Source organism: Paroedura picta, chromosome 2 (assembly GCF_049243985.1).
Source record: "Paroedura picta isolate Pp20150507F chromosome 2, Ppicta_v3.0, whole genome shotgun sequence".
In the NCBI taxonomy this organism is placed as follows: Eukaryota; Metazoa; Chordata; class Lepidosauria; order Squamata; family Gekkonidae; genus Paroedura; species Paroedura picta.
The window spans coordinates 71,032,137-71,055,304 of record NC_135370.1 but is presented as its reverse complement, the minus strand read 5'-3'; the positions used below and the strand labels follow the sequence as shown (position 1 = coordinate 71,055,304).

The 23,168-nt window shown below is 43.5% G+C and overlaps 1 long non-coding RNA gene across 1 annotated transcript in view; it reads right to left on the bottom strand.

The window, feature by feature from the left end:
- LOC143828684 (uncharacterized) overlaps positions 1–23,168 on the bottom strand; it is a 91,439-nt gene that overhangs the window by 12,181 nt on the left and 56,090 nt on the right. Inside the window, exon 2 of the long non-coding RNA XR_013227832.1 lies at positions 10,512–10,630. This is a non-coding gene — a long non-coding RNA (uncharacterized LOC143828684). The remainder of the gene's footprint in view (positions 1–10,511; positions 10,631–23,168) is intronic.

The window sequence follows — 23,168 nt, the reverse complement described above, 5'->3', positions numbered from 1 at the left end:
ATTCTCTGTCATCCCCTTCTTCTTTTGCCCTCAATTGCTTCCAGCATTAGGCTCTTCTCCAGGGAGCACATCAGTAAACACCCCCAAATGACAGCCATTTAGTTTTATTTCTCTAAACAAAAAAGCACCTGGAGTATAAAATGACCCGCTCCAGTCTACTCTGATTTTGAGTGTCTGTGGGTTTTGTGTGTGTGTGTGTTTTGCTCGGTTTAAAAATTGCAGACTCTGCATGGTTGTTGGATAAGGGTATGCACCCAGAAAAAAATTCATTATAATTTCAGATTTGGTTACAGGGGAAGAGGAATTTTTACTGTGATAGCCGATTGTTCAGGTAGAACATTACCAGTTTGGGATTCAAATCTATGTGTTTGGGAGGAGGGGGGGGGGTCTGGAGTTCAGGAGGGACTATAGTTTCCAATGGGAAATGTATATGAGAAAACAGGGTGGATGTTTATAAAGATCAGAGCAACAGATTTGCACAAGATACACTCCTCCCTCTAATGTAAAACCTTTTAAGTGTCAAGTAGATAAAATAAAGAGGTTTCAAATTTAGAGACTCCCAATGTAGGTGATTTTCTCTCGAAGCCTGGCAGAAAACAAACAAAAAAACAAGAAAACCCATCAGAATTCATATCATTTTCCTATTCTTACAGTGACTGACAATAAAAATATATCTTTCTTTATCATGGTCTGGTTGTTTCTTTTCACAGAGTAGGTGGTTTCCTTCACAGAACTCCTGCCCTGGCCCTTCCCATTGGGCTGGCTTTATTTCCTGTGAGGATATTTGGGGGGGGGGGGCAGGAGTGACTGCTTTTAAACCAAATTGTAGTGGAGTGGATGCTGCCTGTTGCCCGAAGAACCCAAAAAATTCAGGGACTGGGGCAAAGGTTCAAATTCTACATCCCCCAGACTAGTTTCTACCAGTCATCATGTTGGCATTTGCATTCCCTGAATGATCTCTGGGATGGGGAATGGACTGGGGTGGGTGATGCAATCATTCCCAGATGTCCTCTTTCCAGCTACAGAGCCCAGGTAACCCCTAGATTTACTAGGGGGCTGTGGGCACTGAAAAGGTGAGGGAGAAAGAGTGACATCAGCGAAAGACTTGAAAATGACCCGATAAGGCACAGCAGGAGCTCATTTTAAAGCAAATCCCATGGCAGTGATGTTGGCAAAGAAATCATGCTTTTATTCCACCATTGAGTCTGCACAGTGTAGGTGAGAGGCGCTGTTCTTTGGTGGTCAGAAGTCTGTTGAAGCCTGGCCTGTAGGTGGAGGTGGGCTGCTCAGTGGCCCACTGTGACTGTTTACTTAACAATTTGCAAGCAACATCTCTTGCATCCATTCCAGCTTGAACTGTACATTAATTGTAACAGGGTCAGCTTGTTCCAGGGTGCCAATTTTTGGGATACTTTTCAGCTTATTCACTCTGATATTGTAGACAGAATCACTACAAGTTTGAGGTCTACCACCTGCTTAGAAGATCCTGACCCTTTCTTGATACTTAAATCTGCTGGGTATGGGGGAGGGGGTGGCTGAGCGGATACCAGAGATAGTTAGCCTCCTTGAGAAAGGGGTGGTCATCCAAGCCTCGAAACAGGCTGTGATGCATCCACTTCTTAAGAAGCTTACCATTTACCCAAGGCATTGCAATAACTACTGAAGAGTCCCAAATGTTCAATTTTTAAGCAAAGTATAGTAGCTGGACAAATTCATGCTTTTGTGGATGAAGCAGATTGTTTTGATTTCCCATTTGGTTTTAGGTCTTGTTATGGGATGGATAAGCCTTGGTTATTCTGGTGGATCATCTGCATTGTGAAATGAAAAGGTGGAGTGCAACTCTGTTCATTTGCCTTGAACTTTCAGTGGCTTTTGATATAATTGGTCATTGTGTCTTTTTGAACTGCCCTTCCAGGTTGGAATGAGATGCTGTTTTGCAATGGTTTGGGGCCCACCTGGAAAATTGTTTCCAGAAAGTGCTTTTCAGCTCCCTGCCCTTTGTGATCCCAGAAGGCACCATCTTGTCTCCCTGCTCTTCAACATACACATGAAACTGCTGGGTAAAGTCATATGGAGATTTAAGCTGGATTTTCAGCAATATTCAGGTGATACTCAGCTCTATCTTGCACTTCCAGCTGACCCCAGGGAGGCTGCAGAAACCAGGAAACCAGGAACTGGCAGTTTTGGAGTAGATGTGGACTAATAAACTAAAATTTAATTCCAACAAAACAGAAGTGTTAATGGTGAGAAGATCTTACCCATGATCTAAGATGTCACCCACTCTGCTCTAGTTGCCAGCCACTTAGAGCAGTGGTGGGTGAAATGAAATGTTGCTATATCATGTTCATAACATAAAGTAACCCTAGGAGTTGCCAAAAACTCTATGATATTTTTTGCCATAGAGTGTCTGGTGATTCTGAGATATCCTGTTTCACTTCCAGGTTTTCACCAAACTTATGTAGTGGTGTAGACCAGGGGTCTTCAACCCCCGTGCCTGCCCCCCCCCCGCAGCGAGAGGGGGGGAAGAGGCAGGTGCGGCCGCTGGCACGCCAGCGACACAAACGCACCCGCGCGGAGCCGCCGCACATGCGTGCTTGCACCCCCTGCTGACGAAAACGTGCACGTGTGGCTGTTCTGCGCGTGCGCGTTAGCGCCGCCTAGTGGTGAAAACGTGCATGCGCAGCAACTGCGCGCGCGTGTTTACGTGCAGCTGCTGTGGCCAGGCCGCCGGCTCTCTCCCACCCTCGGAGGCGGTCCCCGACTACAAGAAGGTTGGGGACCGCTAGTGTAGACAATAGCTCATTCTGCACATGTTGGATAATGCACTTTCAATGTGCTTTTGCAGCTGGATAGCCCTGGGCTGAAAAGTCCTGAAAAACAGGACTTTTATTCCAATCCCAGGTCGATTAAGTGCAGAATCAGCCTGGAAGAAACAGGAAAATCTACTTCTAAAGTGCATTGAAAGAGCATTCTGTGTAGAATGGAAGAATGTTGCGCATGTGCACACACACAATAACCTTGCTATAACCTTCCCCCCATAAAACCTTTTTTATATATAAAGAAATTAGAAAGAACACAAAATTATATATGCCCCCCTCCTCATGCTTTTGAGGAACTTTGTGGGGAGACAAAAATGTGTTCCTTGCTTGTACATACAATCTGTACATACATACTCTGTACATACAATCACATAAAGATTGCTTGGATAGATTGCATGCTGGGGGAGATAAAAATGAACTTGAATGATTAGAAAAGTGCAGTGAGCTGCATATATCTCAGTACCAGAATTAATGTTGGAAATTCTTCTACTTGGCAAAATGAAATGTGGAGCAAATTCTGGAACAATGAAGGATGAAATGGGGAAATCCACTCCTTCCCAAATCCTGCTTTGGCCCAGCCCAAGGTCAGCCTTCCTTCAGAATGGTTGGCACAGGCTGCTATTTACAGAAGAATTGTTCTCCATTTTGAACATTTCTTTCCTTCTCATTTTATTGCTACATTCGCATTCTGTTCTGTCTTTTTGTCAAGATACGCATAGAAGACGCATTTCAGCTGACCACATTTCATGTTGGCCAGAAGCCCCTCAGACACTCCAAGTGGTCCTGCTGTTTTGTAGGACTGAGGCACTCCTTCCAGCCCACCACAGGGGCCAGAGGGATTCAGGTCACAATTTCATATAGCTCCAAACTAAGGCAGCCAACACCTCCTTGCCCCACCTGTAACACAGGCTTCTCCTTTCCTTGATTCCTTTCCCTTGGCAACCTATTCCAGACACAAAAAGAAAGGTCTATTCATGGACTGGCAGGTGGAAGATTAATACTGTCAAGGGAAGAATTTGGAGGCAAAATGACTTCAAAAACAAAATACTTTTGGATGAGGGAGAAGAAAAAAAAGAGGGGGAGAGTAGACTTGCCTAAAGGCAGAAGTGGGGGAGGGTAATACCAACTGGCACAGTGCCTTCTCATTGCTGAAGCAAGAAATTCCCTCCTTCCCCACCCCCTTCTGTGCTAACATGAGTTGCCCAGCCCTGTATTTTTGCAGCTGTGCTTTTATTCCAGTATGCCTCTCTTGGCGGGCATATGGGGCACGGCAGCTTGTAACCAAAGACTACTCTGCTGTAGAATTTTGACGGAAATGTTAGAGGCGTGTAACACACCCCTCACTGGGAATACTGAGGCCCTTCTTCCTGTTCTACCTGGTGCAGCCAAATTGACCAAATCAAGATATTATGTGTGCTGCAGGCTCTGTTTTGTTCAGCTGTACCTCTCCTCGCTCCCTTCTCCCACTGTAACTTCCTCTGAGATTTCCCAGTTCCATGGGCCTCTATTTTCAGGGTTTCAGGGCTCAAACAAGTAAGCCTGCAAACAAACTACCCCCTTCTTTGTTTGGGGCATAGCTGGGCTGTAGCAGAGAGTGTGTGCTTCCTTTTTGGATGTCCTTAGCATGGAAATCTCTTTTATGAGGTGTCTCGAGGAGTCAAAAGCGTCTTTTGAAGTGAGAAGAGGAAATGAAAAATTGCACAGCGGAGGTGCCTCCAGCCTGACAGAGAGGAGCTTGAAGAAAGACTCCAGCCCTCCAAGATGAAATGATGCAGGGACGGAGTGAACAGAAATTAAGCAGAGGTTTACATGTCAGAGATCTATCTAACACACATACCTGCAGGCACCACATTGATGCAGGTGTGTGTTACAGATAAAGCAGGGAAGAAGAGCATGGAAGGTCAGCCTTTCATGTTGAGTTATCCTGGCCTCTGGAAGCACACAAGAGGCTTCAGGGTCCGCATGTTCTGTGCTTTGAATTTTTGCTTTGGTTGTCACTAAAAGGAGAAACACAGTGCTGGACCAGTTCAGTTTGGGGTTTGTGCTATACGGGCATTTCCAGTATGTTTATTTCCAATGCAGTAACTTCTGTGAAATTGTAGACCAGTGGTCCTCAACCTTCCTAATGCCCTTTAATACAGTTCCTTGTGTTGTCGTAACCCCCAACCATAAAATTATGCAAGTGTTCTTTCACAGAAATTAAACTGAAACTGACCAGTTGCATGGACACCCATTGTTCATGATTGTATATAAATTGCTTTTTTTTCTGGGATGCTCAGTTCAGTTCTGCCTCTTGTCCCATCATGCCAATCTCGCTCTTTTCCTTTGCTCCAGACAGACGAACCCTCTATCATGATCTGTTGTGTGGATGGCGCCCCCCCCCCCAGCCAAGCTGCTCACCCTGCCATAACCCCTGTGAAAAGGTAATTCAACCGCCAAAGGTTCTCAACCCCCAGGTTGAGAACCACTGCTGTAGAGGAAAAGAGAATGCAAGGAATCCTAAAACAGCATCTCTTTATCACAATGATTTGAGAGGCCCATTTTTTAATTATTTCCTAGCAAAACTTTAAGATAAAACAAATTTGTTCCAGTGCAATAAGGAATCCATTTTGTGAACTCAGTTTTTATATAAGTGCAGAATTACAGCTATAGAGTTCAGTTATGTCATCCCATTCCTTGGATGATCCCTCATTCACTGAGATCATCCATGCAACTGGAAAGTTTTCCCTTGTAGTCAACAGTCTGCCCTCATTGACATCACAACTCCAATATCTGACTGGCTAAATAGCATTGTTGTATTTCCCATTTGCTACATCATGCCTTGTTGGCTGAGATTGCCCATCTGACCAAAGGCTAAATTAAATGTTCCAAATATATTCACAGGTATATCACATTAATCAAACAGCCCTTTTAAGATAGGAAATGCTTCTTACATAGAAGAACCAGGATCTGAGAAATACTCCCCACATGGTTTTCCCCTTCAGTTCATTTACATCCTTTCTTAACTATCAGGGCATGTATACATATTGACGGCCATTCCGCACGACTTCAATGTAGCAGAAGCTTGCAAATTGTAAATGCTACTAATTTGCAGTTCTGCAAAACGTCGCACACAATCTGCCACACTCCTGAAACAGTCCTGCAAAAAGCGATTTGGTGTAGCGCTTAAAGGGAAATCGGGAAAAGTGGATTCATCCTCCGAAAAGCGCTACACTCTTGCAAACAATCTGCAACAGTAGCGAAAAAGACCTGTGTGTTCCCATTGTTGCGGTTCCAACAAAGTCCCTCCCCCTGGCTCTCTCCTCCGAACTTCCGGCGAAGCAATCGCCATTTTTTTTTCTCGGAGCGAGCAGAAAGCAATGAACCAGCGAGAGTTCGTTCACCCAGCGAGGCTTCTCCAGCTACAGTCCCTCCACAGAAGTGCTTTAAAGCTCCCCTAAGTCCCCAAGCACAACACAGCCCCGTTTGCAAGTTCCCTTTATTTTCGGCCGAAAATCCCGGGGGGGGGGATTTTTCTTTTCACTCGTGGGGAGCGTGGTAATGATGAATCGCCAGCTCACATGCCAGCTGCCAGCTAGATGGGTCTCTACGTTAGGAAGAATCAAGGCATATTCGTTGCAACGTTTTTTTTTAAACCTGTTCTTAAAGGGGAAGGGGCTTTACCTGGGCATGATAACAACTGCCCATTGGCTGTACGTTTGATTGACAGCCAGGGGCGGGACAAAGCACAGAAAAAATCACTTCCTTTCTAGCGATTTTTGCGAGACCGGAAACCTGTGGGAAACGAATGAAACGCTACTGAATTCCACTAAAAAAGGCAGGTATGCGTAACGCCGAGATTGCATTTTTAAAATAGTGTTTCCACTTAGCGGGACCAATTGGTAACATTGGTCCTTGTGCGGAAAGGCCCTGACTGTAAAACCTTAGTCTTGATTTGATTATGAATGCTCCTGTATCAAGAATGTAGCATTTTACTAATCCCCTGGTGCATATGTGCACATCCATTTAAACGCCAAGGGAAAGAATTTTCATGAAATCACATTTACCGTCACATCAGTGCCTGGATGTTTTCTGTATGGTGTTTTTAGGAATACAAACATTCTCATTGGTAAATTGAGCTTGCACACAAATTGGAAGAACTCAAAGCTGCAGGAAATGTGCATTCTTCAATTCCAGAAACAATTTTTAAAGTTTTCCTAAAGAAAATAAGTGAAATGCAATGAAAAGTGAATGTCCAAATAGCCTGCAGAACAGATTATTTCCCTCATCGCTTCACAAATGCCAGAAAAGAAAACGCTGCATGGTACAAGGAAAGTGCCCAGTTTGCAACCTGCTGATTATGAATAGGTTATTTGCATAATAGGTCATTTACAACCAGGCTTGATTTCTCACCTCCTCAAGTACTAACATTGGTTCTCCACAAGAAAGAGTTGTGGGGGAAAGCTGAGTATCAGTACAAGGACAAGATTGGCTGGAAACAGCAGGTGCATCAGAGCCTTTCAGTTCACAAAACACATTCACATATATCTTTTTGGCAACTTATCACTGGTGGGACCCAATTATGGACTAAGAGAATTGAGTGTATTACTCCAGTTTTGAAGGAGTTTTTATTGTTTTATTGTTATAGTTCTAGCCTGCCCTTCCCACTTCCATGGAGGACTGCTTCACCCAATAGTCACCCATGCATACACTTAGATCAGTGCACTAGGCTTTGTTAGTTGTTCTCTCACAACAGGCTGTGTGCCAGGCATTGACGAGAGTGAACATTCTTTGTGGTAACTCCCCAGTTGTGAATGGAACAACCTCCCAGTGGAGTTTCATTAAATCCCAAGCCTTCTGGCCCTCAGAAAATTGAGGTCTTTTTCCAGAAGGCCTTTTATTGATCCTCCTCTAAAAACTGTTGTGAGTGGCAGGGCTGATGTCATTGTAATGCTTTTGATGAGGCAGATATTTCTATTAATGTTGTTTATTCTCCAATAGATTTTAATTTGGTGTCTCAGTAAGAAAGGTAAATTATAAATAAACACATTGATAACAGTTCTGAGCTTATGGAAGAGCCACATAAAATGTTTTAAACTAGCAAGTAAATAAATAAATTAGAGGGGAAATTAGCAGGTGCTGAATATAAATGGCTGAATTTCAGTGTGAGCATTTTGAGTGCTTGGCTCTTTCTCAAGGGGCCTTTATAAAATCAACAAGTAATTAGACGGCACCAGATTCCTGTGAAAAGAAGAGAAAAGGGCAACACATTCCTAAAAGTATCTATACATAGAAATATTTCAAAATGAGAACATTTCAAAAAAACTCTCATTACTATGTTATTAGGTCATGCAGGATTTGGAAAACTATTTGTGCTCTAACACTCGGAAACAGTGTTCAATATGAGTTCAAGTGAGACAAAAGGTTAATTTTGTTTGCGTGTTATTATTTGCAAATTAACTTCTGCCATATTTTTATGACTGAAATGTGAACATACGCGTATTGCTGCATTCTATATACTTTCCCCCACTTAAAAAATGTAGGGAGGAAATTTCCCCAGATTTCCAATTTGCACATTTGGCAGCACTAACTCATACTTAAAGCAAGAGCATATTCTAACATTTTAAAAGTGGGGAAAATAGAAATAGGATCTGTAGATCTTACAGACCTTCAAAAATCATTGAGGTTTCCTTAATATTTTGGAGGTTGAGACCAACACACCTCTATCTATACAGAACAAGAGACACATCAGAGAAACATATCCCATTCCTTTTTTGTATCTCATAGACTGATTATGCATGGGCCAGGAAGGGAAGCCAGCACCTGCATGACAGTGGGGCTAATCCCCTCTTATGCACAATGGCAGCACCATCCAGGTCCCCTCCCAGCCCTGGCCTACTTTAGGGCTTCAGATAGCCCGCGGAAAAAGAACACTGATTTTTCCACATTCCCCTTCTTTCTGTGACAGCCATCAGAGGCCAGCCGGGCCAGACCCATGTTTATAATCCTGGGACTTCAATGTCCACATCAGTTCACCAACCTCCAGGTCACGTTTGGACCTGGGGTTGACCATGGCAGCACTGAGGTTCTCCCAATTTGTTACTGGCCCCACCTATCAGGCTGGCCACATGCTTGATCTGGTTTTCAGTGCGGGGTAGAGGTGGATCTTGTGGCAGTGGACCCCTTCCCATGGTCAGACCACTATGCTTTGAAGTCTCAGCTCAGGATACCACCTCCTCCTTGTGTGGATGATGGCTGTATTTTAGCCTGCCCACAGAGACTTATGGATCCAATAGGATTCCTGAATGCTCTGTGGAACCCAATGTCTCCTGGTCACTTGCTGGTGGTGCTAATGGAGGACTGACACTCCCACTTAGCTGCCACCATTGACGAGATCGCTCCCAAGTGCCCTCTCTGCCCTTGCCTAAAACTAGCCCCCTAGTATACTAGGGAGCTAAGGGAGAGGAAGAGGGAAGTGAGATGGTTAGAGTGAGTGTGGCAGAAATCTTGCAATGAAGCAGCAAGAACATCCTATTGCATGCTTATGAGGGCATATGAGATGGCAGTTAAGGCAGCTAAATGAGAATTTTAATGCCACCTCTATCACATCTGTGAGCTGCCACTGCCACAAAGCGGAATCTTACACGCACAACTCCAGGGCAGACAATGTGCGCTGGGGGATTACATCCCCTGTGCATACACGGGAAGTGGTGGGGCATGCTGCCCTGCTGCAAGACACTGGCGGCAGTCTGGCATGGCCACTGCTGTAAATAATTAGTCATATAGTTGTTTTGATGTAAGGTCTTCTGACAGTGATGTCATCTGTTTCTCTTTAACAATAACCAGAATGCAGGCCTGAGCTGCTCATGCCATTTTATTGTGATCTGTGGGGATATTTCTAAACCAGCATTTAATGTCATAAATTTCAGTTCCAAAGGGACAGGGTGAATTGTTTAGCTGATAGTCAACCAATGTTGTTGGCTTCTCTGAACAACTTCTCAGTGTGCCTGAGTGGAAGGAAAAACTGAAGAGAGGTGGCAAAATTCTTATGAGGTACTTCTTTCTGTTATCTTTAGACCTATTTCCTCAAGTTAAAGAGGTAAGGTAATCCTGTGCACTACAGTTGAGCACTAAAAGTGTCTGATCTCAGATTCTAAAAACCGAGTAAGCACGTTGAGTTGTATTTCCTAAGTTACAATCAGTTTCTACTGAAATATTCAGGAATTGCAGAGGCAAATGGGCTAGTAGCATGATATCTGTGTGTCCACACAAGAAATGGGATTGACGAGAAGAAAGCAGGTCACAAAAATCCCTCCCAGAAATACATCATTGACATCAAATAATATACTAATGTCATTGAGTCTATTATTACATGTTTAGCCTCCCTGTTACCAAAGATCAACGTTTTTGTTGTTAAAGGAAACAGAGCCTTGCAGAATAATATCTGCCATGGTTATTCCAATTTGCAGATTAATATCTGCTGTGGTTAGTCCCATTTGCAGATTAATATCTGCTATGGTTATTTCAACCTCACCCTCTTCACATGACCCAGAATAAGCCTCTTAGATGCCTTTTGATAAGGCACTTGGCCCACTTCACCCAGCCTTTCTTCTTTTTCTTTCTGACCCCAGCATTTTAACTTTAGTAGCACTAATAAAAGGAAACTTGCTATGTTTATAGGAGATCTGTGCGAATATACAGATCCTGAATTACCTCCTGGTGTCCTCTGGGTGCATCATGAACTTGCTTCCAGTATGAAGTGTTTAGAAGACACTCAGCATCTACTTCTGGATGAAAGGAAATGCACCATTTGCTGCCCTTCCTGACAGTACCTAGAAGATGACAAAACATGAAATGAGACTTCTTTAGTCAATCTCTGTATTAAGTGACCAGTCAAGGACAGCAGTAACAGCTGTTTGTGTCCACCATCACAGGGTGTGGAGTTGGAAAGTAGATTAACAGGCTGAGAACCGATATGCATGTTCAGAAAAAGTATCAGCTATTGCCTGGGGGTTATAGTGATGGTAGTTGCCTGCTGGATTATACCCCTAAAACCAAGAAAACTTTTCTTTTTTCTTTTTGTAATGAAAATTGGTACATAAAGGAAAGAGCTGTTCTAAAAACCTTTTGTCTGATATGTCAACTTTCAGCATGAATGGAAGATATAGACACATGAAGGAACATTTGATCCCGCAGTTCCATATCAGTGTGTGGATAACAATCCCAGTGTCCTTTTTCTGATAAATTGATTGACCCAAAATGAGGAGAGTGTAAAACAAAAGGGCTAAAGGCGAAGGTGAATTGAACTAACGGAATGGCAGGGATAGAGGTGATGGGATGAGAGCTGGGCCAGAGAGGCAGAAATCAGCGGCATGGTGAAGCCTAGGACTCAGTTGTTTCCTGCTTTGGCAGTTTCTGTGAAACATCCATGCACACTCTGAAAAAAGCCATTCCTTTCCTTGTGGGATATCTTAATGGCAGTGACATCTCAGAGCATCTGCAGATTGCTTATATTTCAAGATACTCAAGTGTGAGAGTTGAAACAGAGAGAGATTCTTCTGACAGGGTTGACAGCCCAATATATTCCTACAACAAATGAGTCAATGCATAAAGGGAGCAGAAATTCCTCATTTTAAAAAAAATCTGCAAATTATGCAGTCCCCAAGAGAGATCAAAATTTCCAGTATAAGGTCTGTCCTGAACTTGTTCTGCCTCCATCGCCCATTTTTTCTTTTCTTCTTCTCAACCTATGCCAAAGTCAGGTCATTAACCAGTTCAGACTTCTCTGACCATGGCAAATTATCTCAGTCCTGAATTGTTACCCAAAAGCGCCCAATGACTAGTGTCAAATATCAGTGTGGTGTGATGGTTAGAGTGTTAGAATGCAGTGCTCAGTTCACTTTCCCATCAATGTTTCTCCAGGATCTCTAAGGCAGATTCTGCATGGGCAGAAAAGGCCGGGAGAGTGGTTATATGGAAGCGGGGCTAATTCCTGATTCCACATGATGTTGTCGCTTGGGTGGACCTCTCCTGGGCCCAATTCAGGGTCTGCTGGATGGCCTAATTTAAAGCAGGCCTCCTAGCAGGCCTCACCAAACAGTTAATCCCATGGAGAGAACTCTCCTCAGAGGCTCAACTTGGAGTCTGCTGGACAGCCCAGTTTAAACCAGACCATGCAGCAGACTTCACCAAACAGCTGATCCTGTTGCTTGTTTCTGTTCATCTTGGTTCTGCTGGGCAGCCCAGTTCAGCTGGACTGTGGTTTTGGGTTGCAGCTGCAGAATAAATACACTGGAGGAAAAAAATGGTGCATAAAGGCAGGTACCAAATTCAAAATCAAGCTTAAAAGATTGGCTGCCCCAAAAATCTGCAGTAAGCTATTTATGCAAAAATGACCTTAGAGTCAATAGGTTAACCCACTTCTTTTAGCCCTGGCAAGCACAAATCCAAGCAAAAAGCTGTTCTTCATAGGACTTCAAACAGAACTTATCTACTTACCTTCTCTAAATTATATAGTTTCTTGTTTCATATTTCAAGAATTTATTTTCACAGCAAACTACACATTAATAACACTGAGCCAGATAGCTCCTTTGATAGAGGAGTTTCTTATCACCTACTTTCTACCTAGTCTTTTAAGCATGAGATAATTGAACCTGGTAACTTCTACATGCAAAGCAGATGATTTACCACTGAGTCACAGCCTGTTCCCTGATTACTATAGAAAACTTCAGGTTGTGAGTATTACCCACCACTTCTCACCACTCTTAACTTAGTTGGTGCCTGGCCATTCCTTGCCTTCTGACATTTTTAACACTTTGCTTTGCTTTCCTTTTCTAAGGTACAGAAGCACTTCTCAAGTGGAAAACAGATTTCAGCACAGAACTGGGTGCTGTCTTAGCACTTCTGGTAGGGCTTGTCTCCACACTGTTCCTTTCTGGCCATTTTTTCTTTCCGCCTCCAAATAACCTCCCAGGCAAAAGGCATGAGCTGGATGGTGGAAGATCAAATGGCAACAGGGAGATGCTTTTACAATTTTTTTTTTATTTGGGAGAAGGGAGTCTTTGATATAATAAGACAATACCCACTGGATGATGCAATTGATTTGTTTTGGCTGGCCCTCAGCCTTGCCTGGGTCTCTGTGTTATTAGAGGGTGGGGCAGTGCTTATGCTTCCCTCTTTGCACAGGCCCCAAGGTCAGGGTTTTCTGCTCCACCAATAACATGACTCATTGCTCTGTAAAACAATCCCTCAGAATGATACCAAAGTGGCCGCAGTTTCAATAAGCTTCCAAACCATCCTCATCCAGCAGTGATGGCTGCCTCCCTGGCAGAACCGTTCTGAAGATTCTAACCACAGAATAATGTGCCGTGTGTGGGGGGGGGGGGTGGGGAGATTGTGCTGCATTTCACAGGATGAGAAGAGACTTTCTGCATTTTCCCTAGGTCGGAGACTGGTGCTATCTTCACTCACCCATATCTGGTCAGGGTAGGAATTATGAATGGTACTGCAGCTGTACCAGTGTTTTACCAGTGAGAGCCAGTTTGGTGTAGTGGTTAGGAGTGCGGACTTCTAATCTGGCATGCCGGGTTCGATTCTGCACTCCCCCACATGCAGCCAGCTGGGTGACCTTGGGCTCGCTATGGCACTGATAAAACTGTTCTGACCAAGCAGTGATATCAGGGCTCTCTCAGCCTCACCCACCCCACAGGGTGTCTGTTGTGGGGAGAGGAATGGGAAGGTGACTGTAAGCCGCTTTGAGCCTCCTTCGGGTAGGGAAAAGCGGCATATAAGAACCAACTCTTCTTCTTATTATTATTATTTAAAAATACCATAGGAACCAGCTGATGAAAAGGGAGCTCCATCTCTTTAAAATCAAGGATGTGGGATCTGTGTACCCACCTCATGGGGATGGGCTCATGGGCCCATGACTCTGCAACACAGCGCAAGCTTTGGTGTACAGAAGGTCCCAAGATCAACTCCTGTGTCGTCCCCCCCCCCATCATGTGTTGTTTTGATTGAAATCTAGAGGAGGCGCTGTGAAATTGATACTTGGCTGATATAACATGGGCACCCCCGTCGAAGGGCTTTTTGCTAACCTTGTAGAAATGTCTTCCCTTCGTATACGCTTTACCTGGAATGGAACCTTGACATCTACAGTAAATTGTGGTTTAAGTGAAATCAGGTAATAACTTATGGATTTGCAGAGACCCAGCCTAAGAAATATTGGCTCTGTATTTGTCATCCTATTCTCCCAATTCTTCACATTAAACAATGATCAGAATCAGCGGTGGTCAAACTAAAGTTCACCATTATTTTAGCCAGTTTGTGAAGGAAAGTGTGCCCGGCACAAAAATTCCACAAACTTTGGTGCTGCTTGTGGCAGTTCATGAGTGGATGCATTTTGAAGACTGACTGTCTCTGCTTAATTAAACTGTTTGCAGAACTCCAAGGCAATGGGCGGGGGGGGGAGAGAGCAAAATTCTCCAGTCATGGAAACCCCAATAGGAGATTTCCAAAGCTTAACTGGCACTGATGGTTGCCAATAGCAGAGTTACCATTCTGCACCATGGGAGCAGAATACTATATAAATACTCAGCTCAGTTTCTTTTCTCTCGGGTGTTCAGAGGTACAGAGAGAGGCAGGGAATTTCTTGTTTTTTTAGTTTTTTGTTTGTTTGTTTTTTAGCTCTGCCAAAGCAGAGCCTCAAAAAATCTGATCATAGACAGAGGCGTATGTCGAAGACTGAACGGATAACATCATTCTTCAATACAGTCTTTAGTATATTACTGCTAAAGCTCCATGCGATCTGATGAAGAACCAACAGGGAGCTTCTTAAAAGCAAACTAGCAAAGCACATTTCCTTGTGATTGGGAACTCCTTCCCTTGCTAGGGTTTTGGCTTAGGTGGATTCAGGACTCTGAACCACACTGTCTCTCTGCTCATGCCAAGCAGAGGGGTTTTGCTAGTGGGTTCCTTGGCCGAGGAACCACATTTTGATTGTGATTCCTCTCCCCTGCTGGGTTGGAAGTCTCAGATGGGCTCAGGGCTCTGACCCAGTCATCTCTCATGCCAACCAGAGGGGCCTAGCTGATGGGATACTTGGCTGAGAATACATATTTTGTTTGCGATTCCTGTCCTTTGTTGGGGTTTGGAGGTCTCAGATGGACTCAGGGCTCATACCCACTCATCTCTTTGCTCACGGCAAGTAGAGGAGTTTAGCTAGTGGGTTATTTAGCTGAAGTCACATGATTTCTACCCTCCCATCCCTCTTGATGGTAAAGCAACCCCCCTTTGTGATAAGGGTGAAAGTAGGTACAAAGCATGCTCATCATGAGGTCAAGAAGTTCTGAACCCCCCATGCCCCTGTCCCCAGGCATCAAACCCATCCTGCCAGGCCACAGAAGCCCATCTCTAGCAGGGCATAACAAGATGTCTCAGAACTCCATTTTCCTGATCTGTTGCTGGGGCTCTCCACAATGGACAAGGAGTTATTAGCATTGCCCAAACACCAGCAGTTGATAACATTCTTTGGAGAAGTCTCTGACAGTGATTTGGGGGAGGGGGGGAGCATCCTCCCCTTCCACACAACTCCCCATTGCTGCTCCTGCCTCAGCACTCTTTTGTGGCCCCTTTCAGTCCAGTCAGCAACCCAAAGGTTGAGCAACAGATGTATATTACATTAAAATACAAAGGAGTACATTAAGGAGATTAAAAACACTTAAATGTAAGAGCCACATGAGGATTCACATTCAGGATTGAACCATAGCCCTAAGGATTCTTATGCCAACAACCAGGTCTTATTATTGTGCATATAGTTTATTTGACCACTGATCAAGACCCTCTGGGTTTTAACGCATTTGGTCTATGGTGATACCATGTGTAACCATTGAGATTGTATGTGAACTATTCCACAGACTATGATTCTCATGTTTTAATATTGTTTTTAATCTGCTTAATGTGCACTTAGTAATAAATATTCAGTTTCCTGACTTGTTTTCTCTGATTGGGTTTTTGTTCTCTTTTTGGTGACTTTTCTGAAGGTCACCCCCCCCCACTGGACTACCACTCTCTACACTTAATGGGGTAAGATCCAGGCCTCTTGTTGTCCCTCTGCATATCCCCCAGCAGACAGATGCATGGGTGCTTCCAAGTGGGAGGGAGTGAAATAGTTTCAATGAAATAGAAAGAAGCAAAAGCACTACAGATCTTAAACATGCAACTCACTTTCCTTTGCTCACGATTGTGTCTTTTAAATTCCATAATCTCCAATTTCATTTTCTTCCCTACCTTGTTTGTGGCAGTCCCATGGATATGTGGGGAGCCAACTCAGATTGTTTAGCAGAGCTACTTACTATTTTACCATTTTAAGCCTCACATACTAGCAGACAAGTCAAAAGTGATACTTTTGATTGGATCAGCGCCACTTGTCTTGGCATATCTGGTTTACAACAATGAATATTGTCAGGATTGGAAAAGCAACGTTAACGCCTTATCTGGATACAGTTCCAGGAAGAGATTATAATATATACATACCATTCAAAGCTAGGAGTGTTTTTTAACACTTGGCATCATAAACAAAATCCAAACCTCTACTCAATAGCTAACTTTACATGGTGCCCACCTTACTGAGGATGGGAGCTAATGGGAAGAGTTTTCTGCAGAACATTTCCGTGTAACCAATATTTGTGGGAGTAGCTACTGTTTCACAAAAACGTGTATTTCATTTACAGAAGACATGATGCACATGCTGCCAGTCTGGCAGTACAATGCAGACCTCATTTCATGCAAAATCCCTGCCATGGATGATAAGCCCGAGGGTCAAAACAGGCCCACTGTATACTTGGACAAGATGCTGAGATGGGGCAAAAAGGGTTATCCAACACACATATACAGTGTGCTTGATGCCCAGAAAATCAGAAGTATTCATATGGGCTGCAAGTCAGACGATTAAAACACACACACTCACCTTAGATATTCACATGACATCTGATCCACCAATCGTAATATGATAAAAACAGAAGAGTCCTGAGTAAACTTAGCAGTCATGGGAGAAGAGGATAGGCTCTCTTATGGATTAAAAACTGATTAAATGATAGGAAGCAAATAGTAGGAATCCATAGACAGTTCTCACAATGAAGTAAGCTGTGGGAAGGATCAGTGTTCGGACTGGTACTATTTACAGTAGTTTATTTGTCAGTGATCTGGAACTAGGGGTGAGTATTGTGGTGGCCAGATTTGCAGATGACACAAAATTATTAGGGATGGTGAAAAGCAAATCTGACTGTGAGGACTTCCATAAACTGGAGGCAATGGTGGCAGATGAAGAATATAAGAAAAATGGTGCTGGATCAGGCAAGAGGTTCAGCTGTTCCAGCATCCTGTCCCATGCAGTGGTCAGCCAGTTACTCTGGAGGGCCAACAATAGGGAATAGATACTGAGGCCTTCCCCTGATGCTGCATCCTGGTGCTAATATTCAGAGGTTTGCTGCTTCTGAATGTGGAGATTCCCTTTCATCACCATGACTAATAGTCACAGACAGATTGTCCTCCATGACTCTTTGTGTCTATGGGCATCACTATGTCTTCTGGAAGCAAGTTCCATGAGGACATAATGACATGTTCAGACGTAATTAAGTGAGGTAGGCAGCCGTATGACAGTGAGATGGCTTGATTACTGGATTTTAAAAATTAAATCACAGGAGAAGATACACTGGAACAGTGAAGAAGGGTGCACATCCATCAAAAACATATCTAAAGATTGAGGGAAATACGTTTTGAAATCCTATTGCTGTAGGGAGACACAAATAATTGATAAAGTATACCAGCTTTACCTCCTCTGCATTGAGTGGCACATGGAGTATGTGTAAGTTTGTGTGTGTATACTCACATGTTTGCACAACAGCTGTCGTCAAGTTTCCCTGGAATTTAGGGTCAAAAAAGTTTAGGTTCAGAATGAAATCCATCCTATTTACCTTTGCTTTCAGTTCCATACAGTTTATGTATGTTTCTTCTGCTTGTACTATCTTGGCTAGAAGAAGAAGAAGAAGAAGAAGAAGAAGAAGAAGAAGAAGAAGAAGAAGAAGAAGAAGAAGAAGAAGAAGAAGAAGAAGAAGAAGAAGAAGAAGAAGAGTGGTTCTTATAGAGTGGTTCTCCCTTCCCTTTGCTCTCCCTGATATCATGCTCAGTCAGAACAGCTTTACCAGCACCATGGCAAGCCCAAGATCACCCAGCTGGTTGCATGTGGGGGAGTGTAGAATTGAACACCGTTTGCCAGATTAGAAGTCCAGACTCCTAACCACTATACCAAACTGCCACAGTATCTAGTTTGGGCACTATGGATGACACAGGATGGCAGGACTCTATTTTTAGTTGGATTCATTTTAACAGCAGAAAGTGGGATAAAAAGAAGCTAATTACAAAAGTACTGTCAAATATAACCAGTCAAACATGACAGTATGGGAGGTAAGACATTTAAGATGAGCTATTTTATTACAAATATTTTTGAGGGGATGGCTGAAAATGTACTACCAGGAATCTGTCTTTTTTTCCTTTGGACATTTACATTTTTTAAAAGGAGAGAGGAAATCTTGTTTTATCAAACTATTGCACTCAACCTTTCTCCCATAGATTATCATTAAAGACGAAAGCTGTAGTTTTCGGAGGCTTTGGCATGAGTCACCATCTGTTGCTATCAGAAGCCAAGATGAAATGACGATGAGCTCATGGCAAACAAATACCTCCAGGAAGTGTGCTGTAAGGAACCGTTGTCATCTTTGCAGTCGTTACATCTTTATGCTCTAACGCACAAGGTGGTCTATTTTGATGTACTGCGTTAGGAAGCCAGGAAAATATATTCTTGAAGTTGTTTCAGCTCTTGTAATAATAGCATGGCATTCAGCTGCCAGGAGGTTGTTTTCTAATGAGTCAGTCATTAAAAAGTCAACAATCCTTGCTATTTAATTAGGCATTCAGGCCTCCAAACATCTTGCAAGGGTGTTTTGCCAGGAAAATCACCAGCTTGATTATATCTTTAATTATAATTTTGTTGTATTTTCTGTTCCCTTCCAAATCAAGCACTGAACAAAATAATCAAGATTTCCCCCTTTGTCCTATTCAAGGCCATAAGTAAGGATGGAATACCAAATTGAGTATCACTGTCTCTTTAGGAACCCTGTTAGATAAGTCCAGAGCAACACATTCAGGATTACTTTGGTCCACCACAATTCTTCCCAAAAGGTAATCTCCTGTGCTTTTGACTTTGCAACATATATGTTACTTAAAACCTATTTCAAATTTTTCGTACCTGGTATTTTCGAAGATCATGCTCATTTACTGTCCAGTTTGACTCATGTCTTACTCACCATCATTAGTGATGCTATAAATTTCTCAGTGAATCTGTTCAGCAAACAGATTTATTTTGTTCAGCACTCACAGATACGTTCAGATTGTGTCAAGCAACTCAAACAGCTATCCGTGGGTCAGAAGCCAAGTCACAGCAAACTGGGGAAATCAGCTGGGAGTCTTACCACCCAACCCCCTAAGCCAGGGGTAATCAACCTGTGGTCCTCCAGATGTTCATGGACTACAATTCCCATGAGCCCCTGCCAGAAAATGCTGGCAGGGGTTCTTGGGAATTGTAGTCCATGGACATCTGGAAGACCACAGGTTGACTACCCCTGCCCTAAGCAAAACAAATCACACACCAAAGTGAGAGCCAGCTTGGTGTAATGGTTAGGAGTGCGGACTTCTAATCTGGCATGCTGGATTCAATTCTGCACTCCCCTACATGCAACCAGCTGGGTGATCTTGGGCTCACCACAGCATTGATAAAACTGTTCTGACCGAGCTCTCTCAGCCCCATCCACCTCACAGGGTGTCTGTTGTGGGGAGGGGAAAAGGAAGCCGCTTTGTGCCTCCTTCAGGTAGAGAAAAGTGGCATATAAGAACCAACTATTCTTCTTCTTCTTCTAGTTCCTTGATTGGGCAAAAACAGTGGCAAGCTGCAACTTTGACAGGAAATATTATGATGATCCCATTTCAGAAGCTCACCTCTGTGGTAAGGAAAAGAATTAAATTAGAATAAGTTCACATAGTAATTGTACTGTTGTTGGAGATTCTCAGCATCACCGGTTTTGACCCCAAATTGAAACCATGATTCTTTATTTTTGTGCAGTTTGCTGTCTTCTCACACTTCTGTAGGATGTACATTTTTCAATGCTCTTTATAAGTAAAACTGAAGTACAAATGATATATGTAAATTAAAATACATATATGCATGGTGTAGTGGTCAAGGGTGTCAAACTAATCTGGAGAACTGGGTTTGATTCCTCATTCTTCCACATGAAGCCTGCTGGGTGACTTTGAGCCAGTCATAGTTCTCTCAGAGCTTTCTCAGCCACACCTACCTCACAAGGTGCCAGTTGTGAGGAGGGACAGGGAAAGGCAACTGTATGCCTCTTTGAGACTCCTTAAGGTAGAGAAATATGGACTATAAAAAGTCTTTTTTATATATAAACAAACAGGAACTCAAAAGGACTTGCAAAAGGAATATCATTTCCCCCATTATTTTTCTTTCCCTTTCCTGAAAGCCCTCATAGCCTCAACTATTTCCCCGTTTCCTCCCCACCCCAATAGCCAAACTAGTCTTATCTGCTCCTTTGTCTTCAGGTTTTCCTCTCCCCCCACCCCCAGCATCTACCTAGGAAAAGTGTGACCTTGTTTTATACCACCATTCACTGGGCCAGGCCCACTTGCATGACAGCGAACCTTCAAGGACCTGTGGGGTGGGGGCCTCACTTTCCCCTGTATCCCCTTTTCTACACTATTTCCTCTTTGCCTCCTCTTGGCAATTCCCATTTCCTCTTGTGTTTCTTTGCCTCATCCTCTCCTCAGCCATTCACTAGCCAATCTTTTATTTACCGCCCATCTTCATCTATATTTATAATTTATTTATATTATTTATAACTCACCTTTCTCTACAGTGAAAACCAAAGCACATTATTTTCTTCTCCCTTTTATCCTTACAACAACCTTGCAAGATACGTTAGGCTGAAAGTATGTGACTGACCTCAAATTACCCAGTGAGATTCCATAGAAAGAGGGGAATCTGATTCAGGCATTATTCTGAAACTCTAACCATTATTCCGCCCTGGCTTTCCATAGTATAGCTACTGTTGAAGAATACCAAACATTAAGGCTTAGCTAAATCATACAAGTCAGGGAATTTCAAGTCACAATTTCAAGTGGTTACTGCCTGGCCTGGCCCCACTGAGTCCTGAGATAGCCCTGGAAAAGTCCATGCCTCCCCCCCCCCGCCTTTTACTCACAGAAACTGAAGCCTGGGAAACTGTAATTGCCTAGCAACAGCCACTGAGATAATTAATTTCTTGAAGCTACGGGTGCTGTATCATGTTGGTGTTTTTAAAACTTTTTTTTTTAGATTTCATTTTTTTGTAAACCTTTTCTGATTCGCAGAAGGATTTGTCTTATCTATTCACAGATTTACATATCCAGAGTTGGCTGACTTCACTATTAGTATATAGAAAGCATATGTTAGATGTGTAAACTGCTTATAAACACATGGATATCATGCACAATACCAAATAATCTCCAAAAGCAACAACAAAAAGCAAATAACTGAACAAAAACATATCAGCTCTGAAAAGAAATGAAACAAAAATCCCCAGCGCTGTTTGATTTCCTGCTGCTAGAGTGCATATCTCACCTTGCTTCCCCCTAAACCTTTCAGTAAGCATTAGCACCAGATGCTAATGGACTGTTATTCCATATTGCTTACATTTTTTCTTAAAGAAGAAGAGTTGGTTTTGATTTGTATACTCCACCTTTCTCTATTAAAAGAAGTCTCATATAGGCGTATAATCACCTTCTCTTCCTCTCCCCACAACAGGCTCAGTGAGAATAGCTCTACAAAACAAAAACCCAGCAGGCCAAAACACTAAAACAGCTTAAAAGCATAGTAAGGATGTTATAAATACAACATCCTTAAAGCAACCAACACATAGGACATATTAAAAAATAAAAATCATGACACAAATGCATAAAATTAATAAAACATTCAGCAGACACCCAGGGAATAAAGTATTTCTATTAAAACTCTATATGGACAATTATAAAAACTTCTACAGAGTATTTGCCAACAAACATGCAGATCTAAGAGACCCTATGGTGCTACAGCAAACAAGACCCAGCCTCTAATGCTCATCTGTATTGGTTGAGCCAGTAAGGGCAACTGAGAGGAGGACTTCTGAGAAATCATCCTCAGGCAACCTGAATCCTTCTCTCATTCCCTCCCCCCCCCATTGTTATTAGGTTCCTTGTTTGTTGTTGCTTGATTTCCCTTGGCTTCCCTTTGATCTTCTTGCATATTCTGAGACCATGGAAGGCACTTCCATCATTTACTACCACTCCAAAAGAATGGTGACCGAAATTACAACCAGAATTAAGAAATGTGGGTGACTTGGCATGGTGGAAACAACACAACTGCCTCCAGATTGCATCATTCCTCACAGGTTCTAGTTCACTGTAGTACAATTCACAGATGTGAAAACTGTTGACTTGCAGGTGGCGATTCTCCCAGTAACGACGCGTACCCTTTTATTTGGCGACAAATTGGCCGCAGCCATTTATTAACCCAAATCCCCTCCCCATGGAGGGTTGGCCCGGTGCCGGTAAGGGAGCCTGACCCCCCAATCAGCCGTCCGGCTGCATGATGTGAACCACGGCGCTCAGGCTCCACGCCACACTCCCAGCCGGGAGGATGGGACACCTTCCGCCACGGGAAACTCCTGGGAAGCGGCTGTTGAGTGATCAATGGACGTCCGCCTCCATTGACTTCCTCAGGCCGCTTGGCCCTGGGCCCCTGGCCACCCAGCCGGGTGACCGTGCCCAGTTATTGGCCGGTCCCATTAATGAGACCCCCTCCCTCGGGGAGTCCCGTGCGCAAACAGGCTCCCCGCCTATAGGCTCCCTAGCAGGCATAACCAGTCGGGCAAACACGACTGCGACAAAACAAATTTTAACTTCAACAAAGGGTGGGAAATAAGGGTGGCAAGCTGTTCGGGCTGCTGCAGAGCTGGGAAGAGGCGGGATGCCGTGTGCCTGGCCTATTTAAGGCCGGTGGCCCTGCCCTTCCCCAAAGGCCGCAGTGCGGCCTTGTGATGCTGCCGGGTACGCGCCTCTCTCTACGCCCCCGCAGCATCTACGGCGGCCGCACTAATTCCGCAGCCGCAATTTATTAACAAGTCAATGCTAATAATCACTTTGGGTGAGCTGAAGTTGGAATAAATGTAATTTAACAATCTCATTGTGTAAAAATAATGCAAATCTTTGCTAGATTCCTGTGTGAATCTC